The sequence below is a fragment of the Trifolium pratense genome, linkage group LG4, assembly GCF_020283565.1.
Source record: "Trifolium pratense cultivar HEN17-A07 linkage group LG4, ARS_RC_1.1, whole genome shotgun sequence".
NCBI lineage: Eukaryota > Viridiplantae > Streptophyta > Magnoliopsida > Fabales > Fabaceae > Trifolium > Trifolium pratense.
In genome coordinates, this window is record NC_060062.1 from 27239205 (window position 1) to 27248553 (window position 9349).

A 9349-nucleotide genomic window follows, 5' to 3' on the forward strand; every position below is an offset into this window, starting at 1 on the left:
GGAACTTTTGGTATATTTTATGAAATTTTTGGAGACCTGAAACTATTTTTAGTTAATTAAATGAGATAAAACGGTAATTAAAAACTAGTGTTTGCTTCTGAAACCATTTTACTGGTAGAATGGTTGCACATAGTTGTATTTTGAAACCATTTTACTGGTAGAATGGTTTCAATGAGTAATTTATTAATTGTGTTTGCTTCTGAAACCATTTATCTGGAACAATGGTTTCAGAGAGTTGTAATCTGAAACCATTTTGCTGGTAGAATGGTTTCAGTAAGTTGATTATTAGTTATTTGCTTCTGAAACCATTTAGCTTGTAGAATGGTTGCACATAGTTGTATTCTGAAACCATTTTACTGGTAGAATGGTTTCAGTGAGTAATTTATTAATTGTGTTTGCTTCTGAAACCATTTATCTGGTACAATGGTTTCAGAGAGTTGTAATCTGAAACCATTTTGTTGGTAGAATGGTTTCAGTGAGTTGATGTAAGGTAGTGAAAAATGAGATTAAAGTAGTGAAAAATTGGGGTTTTTTTCTGTGTCCAAATCAAACGAACCAAGTCTCTATTTGTAGAGAAAAAAAAATTATGAATTTTGGTATAAAAAAAATAAAAAATAATTTACAACGAAATAATTGAGTTCAAAGTATTAAATGGAAAAAAATCACGCTCAGCCGATCAGACAGCGACACGTGTCCTGCTTTTAAAATGTAGATTCTTCTCTCTCCAGGGTGTAATCCAGTGTGGTGCACGCGCTGGAATCTGATGGATTCGGATGATCTGGGATGTCTGATAGATCAGATAGTCTTGATAAGATCAGATCTTGGCTGTCTGATGGAAATCAACGGTTTGTAATCATGGTCCTGCGGTACGCGCGCGACACTGGATTTGCGTCCATTGATGGTATTTTGGTTAATTAATTAAAAAGAATGGGTATTTTTGTCCAACTGAAAAGGTGCACCTTGCTAAGTTAGCAGCCCCCTATATATATATATATATATATATATATATATATATATATATATATATATATATATATATATATAAGAGTTGGAGTTACTTACCATGTTTAATTTGTGGTTTCTTTTCATAAATTTGTTTTAGCTTTATCTCTATTTGTGACAAAAATTATTAGAAACTAACCAAATAAATTGTGAAAATAATCAATTAAAGTTTTTTTTTTGACTTAAAAAAAATAAAAAAAAATTGTATTTTATATATATATATAGTATATATTTGACGGAATATTATATATTTTTTTAGAAGTGGTTTTTGGGTAAGTCTCACGAATCTTCTTACACTCTCTACGAGGGAATAGACTCAAGTAACGTGAGAAGTTATTATACATAAGTGTAATCCTTATGCATGGTACATAAGTCAATAACATCCATTAGATTGAGCATCCACATGTAATAATCCTAGCCAATCTCAACTCACACACTCACACCTAAACTCACACCCCCCAAATTTCTCACGTACCCCCCAAATTACTCGCGCACCCCCCCAAATTTCTCGTGCACCCCCCAAATTACTCGCGCACCCCAAATTTCTCGTGCACCCCCCAAATTTCTCATGCACCCCCAATTTCTCGCGCACCCCCCCAAAATTTTTCACGCACCCCCCAGATGACTTGTGCGCCCAATTTTTTTTTAACCCCCCATATTTCAAGCCTAAACCATTTTGCTGTGGGAATGGTTTCAAAAATATACACTCCAAAACCATTAAGTGCATAAGATGGTTTTGAAGTACAACCTATAATTAGAATCATAATTGTTTTTTTTTGGTACAATTATAATCATTATTTAAAACCAGTTAAATGGTTTCAGATAGTTATACACTAAAACCATTTGTATTGTAAAATGGTTTTCTGTGTGTTTTTATGGTTTCAAAAATTCTGGAAACCATTATGCTGGTTAAATGGTTTCAGATAGTTATACACTGAAACCATTTGTATTATAAAATGGTTTTATGTGTGTTTTTATGGTTTTAAAAATTCTGGAAACCATTATGTTGGTTAAATGGTTTCAGATAGTTATACACTGAAACCATTTGTATTGTAAAATGGTTTTATGTGTGTTTATATGGTTTTAAAAATTCTGTAAACCATTATGTTGGTTAAATGGTTTCAAATCACAATTATTGTTCGTATTCTAATTATAGGGTTGTACTCTAAAACCATCTTATACACTTAATGGTTTTGGAGTGCATATCTCTGAAACCATTCCCATAACAAAATGGTTTAGGCTAGAAATGTGGAAGGGACCAAAAAAATAAAATTGGGGGGCAAAAGTCATATTGGGGGTGTGCGAGAAATTTGGGGGTGCATGAGAAATTTGGGGGTGCAGAAGTAATTTTGGGGGTGCATGAGAAATTTGGGGGTGTGCTAGTAATTTGGGGGGTGCACTAAGTAACTTATGCATGGTGCATAAGGATAGCTTATGTATAATAACCAATCCCTCAAGTAACTACTAGATTTCAGTTAAATTTGGATTGATCTAGAATATTTAATTTATTTGTGACCGAAAAAATCTTTGATCACACACCTCTCAAATAGTTAAAAATTAAAGAAGGATATTACAGCAAAAAACAAATTGTTAAAAATTAAAGAAAGATGGGAAAATGGTCATTTTGGTCTCAATGTGTAATCCGTTGTCATTCTGGTCCGTCACTGAAGAAAAACTATTAAATAGTTTCTGAATCTGCATTCCATTAGTCAGTTTAGTCCTTACTGTTAAAATTGGCAGTTAACTCAACAAAAAAGCTAACATGGGTTTCTGGTCCCTCACAAAAAAAAACATACAAAATAGTCATTGACCCTGCAATCCATTAGTTACTTTGATCCCTAATGTTAAAAATGATCGTTAACTTTATAAAAAAAATTTATTTTAGTGACGTGTGGCACGCAGAATTAACACATTTATGTAACAGCTGAATGAATGATGTGGTGAACAGTGGCGGAACTGGAAAATAATTCTTGGGTGGGCCGCAAAAAAATTATAATATTTAAATTAAATATAAAAATTATATTTCATACAAAAATTTAATTTAGAATAAATATAAATTTTACCACAAAATTAAATTTCATGCTCTAAATAATATTTGACGTGTTCCAAATGACTTGAAAAATTATCAATGATTTATTTTAAATTAATATTTATATAAGTTGGATCATCAAAAAATTATATATTTTATTGCTTAAAAGATAATAATTATTTTTAATTGAAAATAGTTGTGCTTTTTTTATAAAAGAAAAACAAAATTGTCTATTTTTTGTATTGATATATATACATGAAAATTAACATTTTATGAAAAAATGTGTTTGGTTAAGGGTCTGTTTGGTAAAAATAAGCTATAAGCTAGCTGATAGCTGATAAGCTAGCTGATAGCTGAAAAGCTAGCTTATAGCTGATAGCTGAAAAGCTAGCTTATTGAAATTAAAGTGTTTGGTAAAATTAGCTTTTAAAGTGATTATTAAATATAAAATTACATAATTGATAGTGGGTAGTTTATTTTTTAGAGTGGGTAGTTATTAAATTAAAGGGTAAAAATGGAATAAAGTATAAAAAGCTATAAGCTATAAGCTCAAATGCTACTTGAAATAGCATCTGAAAAAAAGCTATAAGCTAGTACAAAAAGCTTGTTACCAAACACCTCTAATTTTTTGAAACAAGCTTATAAGCTCATATAATAAGCTATAAGCTAGCTTATTTGTGTTACCAAACAGAGCCTAAGTGGTTTGAGGAATTGTTTTGGTCTCAAACTCTCCATGGGTTCAAATTATGGGTATTAAACATGAATTTTTTAAAAGAAAAGAAGAAAATGCAAAAAATATGGGAAGAGGGAGTTGAACACAGGACCTGTTGCCATAAAACCATGCCACAAATCACTAGACCAAACTTCCAGTTTAATATATTTTTACCGCAACTAATATATATAGTAGATAGGTATAATTTTATAAACCTCCCAAGAGTATTTAAGTAATTTCACATTTTTGGGGTGGGCCATGACCCTCCCCAGCCCCCCTAGGTCCGCTGATGGTGGTGAAGGACTAAAATAACATTATTTTTTTTCTTTCTCTTCATTACTTTATTTGCACTGCCGATGAGAATCCATTAACTAAACACGTTGTTTGGGTCATGACAGAGTTTTAGAAAATATCGCATTAAACTTTGACCATTCACATAACTGAGTTAAACATAAAATCTTAACTCAAAATTTAAAATTATGAGTTTTCTTATTTATATAGTGTTTATCAAATATGAAACTTTTACTTTGTTTAGAGGCAAGATTGCTGATTTTTCTACCATTCTTGACCAAATCAAATTTATCTCTTGAATTTGGTTTAGTGGTAGAGCGGGACACAAAACAGGTTACTCGTTTTTCAATTGGTGTAGTAACCCTTTATGTTGTTTACAAAGTATTTGATTTGAAGCTTTATAACTTCTTTTTGTATTGTAAGGATTGAGTACTCCTTGTACTCCTTATTAATACAATTTTGCTTATAAAAAAAAATGAAACTTTTACTCATTTCAAATATCAAAAAATTGATCTAAAGTATCCAAGTCATCCCTAACTTAACAAATTTTTGATCAAACTTAACTGTTAAAATTAAAGAATTAATTTATCATTTCACATATCAGAAAATCCAAATGATTTATTTTATCTTATCCTTATGCGAATGGTTGTAGTTTGGTTTCATATACTATTATTTTGACATGTCCATAATACAATAAGCATGTCCCCCAAGCTCACTATTTCGACCCTGTCTCAAAATGTCTTATATGGGTATTAATTTGACCCCACCTTGGGATCTTGTTCAGTTTTGAGGTTTGCCCCCACAAGCATTGTTACATATACTTTCGCCACGACAGACAAAAAGGAAAAGAATTGTCATGTGCGCGTCGACGAAATTACCAATATATCATTGCTCGCTACTTAAAGTAGCAGACACCCCAAAAAATGTCCTACCTTTATAACGTCTTGGATCGTTTAAATTAAACATTCAAAAATTAATTTTGATCGTTGATTATGATCGGATGGACGAAAACGATTAATGCAATATAATTGTTTCCCCCTAAGAGCGCGCCAAATGTAGATGCTTTATGGTTAACTTGGAAACAAAATTTTTTCCACATTATTGATGCATGACTTCCCTCTTCTTGAATTGGATGGACATAATAATAATAATAATAATAATAATAATAATAATAATAATAATAATAATAATAATAATAATAATAATAATAATAATAATAATAACAATAATAATAATAATAATAATAATAATTATTATTATTAATAAAAAGGCAAATGAAGAAAAATTTATTTGTAACTTGTGTATTTAATTTTTTAAACAGGTCCATGAACTATTTGCAAATTTTAAAATAGGCTTTTGAACTAAACTTTTTTCCTTAAACTATTTTATTTTTCCAATTAAGCCCTTCCGTAGAATCATATAAAACTCATGTATTATATATATAATTTATTATTATTATTATTATTTTTTTTTATTGCAATTAATTTTATAAATATTTTTGTTTTAAAAAAAACAATGAAAATATAACAATTAGTAATATATATATGATGAGAATAAAGAATATGAGCAATCAGTGTAAATTTTTTTTTGAAGGACAGTGTAATATGTATTTACACAAACATCCAATAAAATCTCACTATTTTACCTTGTCATTATTTTAAATTTAAAATAATAAAAAATTATTGGCCTACTAACAAACCGGTTAACGACGTTTTGTTCCTCAAAATTGCAGTAATTTCTCACTCTTTGTCTAAGCCCTTTCTTCTTCTCCATATCACGCTTGTTATTTCCATTATCAGTTTATCACCATGTCTCTATTTTTAAAATTATTTGTAGTATTAGATTAGCCAATCGATGTTTTAGGCGATTCAAATAAATTTCTATCAATTTAGACTTCAATTCACACCATTTTCATATTGGTTAAACTACAATGTTCAACTATAATTATTTTCATATCCTCCCCCCTAATTTCTGGTCAACGCCGCTGCAACATTAGTCAACCGTCACAATTTTTAACAACACTGAGATGGTGATGTGCTTCAGGGATTTTGGAGAAACCATGGATGAAAAGTAGCAGCAGTGATAGATGCAAAAAACGTTGGGAGTGGGAGGCCTCACATTAGAAAAAGTAGTTTCATTTTTTAATTTAAATTAAATTATTTTTAAAATTGTAACATTTTTTAAAATACTCTTGTAATATTATGTGGCAGAATTATGAAATTTTATTGGATGACCATGCAAAGTTGTTTTATACTGTCAGCGCACTATCTTTAGCTTTTTAGTGATTTAAACCCACTTGGATGACCATTGATTTTTGGAGCAGTAAGTGAGTAAAGTTGGAGAAGTAATTTTTGAATTTTCGCTTTTTTAGCTTTTTAGTGATTTAAACCCACATGGGTTGGTGCATTGGTATTGGCTTGAGACCTGGGAGTGTGCTCTTCTTGAGATCTGAGGTTCGATTCTCTCTGGCGCCAATTTGGGTGGGCTAATTTAGCTTCTTAAAAAAAAGCTTTTTAGTGATTTATGCAACCAAACAAAGCCTTATCTATACTTAAGAAGTAAAGTAATAAATAGAGGACAGAGCCATAACGGTCATTTCAAAAGGGTAGTTTGGTCATAGTAAGAGTTTGGATGTGACAAGTCTAAAGTGACTAGTCAATAAAATAGGAGAATAAAAAATTGGTATTTCAAATCATTCATGATTTTCTCCATGCATGCACACAGATAATATCGATCATTAATTTATTTATTTATTTATCAATATAGGAGTATAATATGAAAATAAAGAATAAAAAATTGGTATTTCAAATTATGTATGTACACAGATATCCAATCAAATCTAGGCTAAATTGCAGTTTTAGTCCCTCAGTTTCCTAATTGTGCGATTTTGGTCCCCCTAGTTTCAAACGAGCGATTTTGGTCGCCCAGGTTTCATAATTGTGCGATTTTGATCGCCCTAGTTTCAAACGAGCGATTTTGGTCCCCATGTTTCATAATTATGCGGTTTTGGTCCCCCTAGTTTCAAACGAGCGATTTTAGTCCCCCACATTTGCCCCCTTTTGTATTTTTTGGTCCATGTTAACCATTTTGACAAAACAACTGTTGACATTGAATTTTTTGACACATGTTTAAATTATATTGGACAACCTATAATTTCTTTTTATTTTTTTTTTGTTTGAAAAAAAACCAAGAAAAGGTCATGTGAGTTTTTTAAAAAATGTCATCATCTTTGCTCTAATCTCTCAATTGCATAAGTTTCGACGAAAGCTCCTTGTGCTGCACTGGGTTGAGATGCTTAAAACATAAGTTTTCTAATTGTTCCTTCAATTAGATATTCCTAAGCGATTGGCTAAAGATACAAAAATCTTCAAAGTCTCATTTGCAAACTCCTGCTGCCTGGCAACCAGCAATGCATCTAGCGTCATCATATTATGTAATCGATCTGCCAATTTAATGAAAATAGCACTTGCATCTAGCATGGCAAGGAACATTGTATGCAGGTCACGGCTAGTTTCAACAGACTCGGGTAACCCTTCCTTGTTTTTTTTTTTTTTTAAAAAAAAACATTAAAAAAAATTATAAGTTGTCAAATATAATTAACACACGTATCAAAAAAATCAATGTCAACAATTTTTTTGGTCAAAATAGTCAACAGGGACCAAGAAATGCAAAAGGGGGCAAATGTGGGGACCAAAATTGCTCGATTGAAACTAGGAGAACCAAAATCGCAAAATTAAGAAACGTGGGAACCAAAATTGCTCGTTTGAAACTAGGGAGACCAAAATCGCGCAATTAGAAAACGTGAGGGACCAAAATTGTAATAATCTAACTATTTTACCTTGTCATTATTTTAAATTTAAAATAATAAAAAATTATTTGTCTACTAACAAACTGGTTAACGACGTTTTGTTCCTCAAAATTGCAGTAATTTCTCACTCTTTCTCTAAGCCATTTCTTCTTCTCCATATCACGCTTGTTATTTCCATTATCATTTTATCACCATGTCTCTATTTTTAAAATTATTTGTAGTATTAGATTAGCCAATCGATGTTTTAGGCGATTCAAATAAATTTCTATCAATTTAGACTTCAATTCACACCATTTTCATATTGGTTAAACTACAATGTTCAACTATAATTATTTTCATACCCTCCCCCTAATTTCTGGTCAACGCCGCTGCAACATTAGTCAACCGTCACAATTTTTAACAACACTGAGATGGTGATGTGCTTCAGGGATTTTGGAGGAACCATCGATGAAAAGTAGCAGCAGTGATAGATGCAAAAAACGTTGGGAGTGGGAGGCCTCACATTAGAAAAAGTATTTTCATTTTTTAATTTAATTTAAATTATTTTTAAAATTGTAACATTTTTTAAAATACTCTTGTAATATTATGTGGCAGAATTATGAAATTTTATTGGATGACCATGCAAAGTTGTTTTATACTGTCAGCGCACTATCTTTAGCTTTTTAGTGATTTAAACCCACTTGCATGGCCATTGATTTTTGGAGAAGTGAGTGAGTGAAGTTGGAGAAGTAATTTTTGAATTTTTGCTTTTTTAGCTTTTTAGTGATTTAAACCCACTTGGGTTGGTGCATTGGTATTGGCTTGGGACTTGGGAGTGTGCTCTTCTTGAGATATGAGGTTCGATTCTCTCTGGCGCCAATTTGGGTGGGCTAATTTAGCTTCTTAAAAAAAAAAGCTTTTTAGTCATTTATGCAACCAAACAAAGCCTTATCTATACTTAAGAAGTAAAGTAATAAATAGAGGACAGAGTCATAACGGTCATTTCAAAAGGGTAGTTTGGTCATAGTAAAACTTTGGATGTGACAAGTCTAAAGTGACTAGTCAATAAAATAGGAGAATAAAAAATTGGTATTTCAAATCATTTATGATTTTCTCCATGCATGCACATAGATAATATCGATCATTAATTTATTTATTTATTTATCAATATAGGTGTATAATATGAAAATAAAGAATAAAAAATTGGTATTTCAAATTATGTATTTATACAGATATCCAATAAAATCTAGGCTAAATTGCAGTTTTAGTCCCTCAGTTTCATAATTGTGCGATTTTGATCGCCCTAGTTTCAAACGAGCGATTTTGGTCCCCATGTTTCATAATTGTGCGGTTTTGGTCCCCCTAGTATCAAACGAGCGATTTTAGTCCCCCACATTTGCCCCCTTTTGCATTTTTTTGTCCATGTTAACCATTTTGACAAAACAACTGTTGACATTGAAATTTTTGACACATGTTTAAATTATATTGGACAACCTATAATTTCTTTTTATTTTTTTTTGTTTGAAAA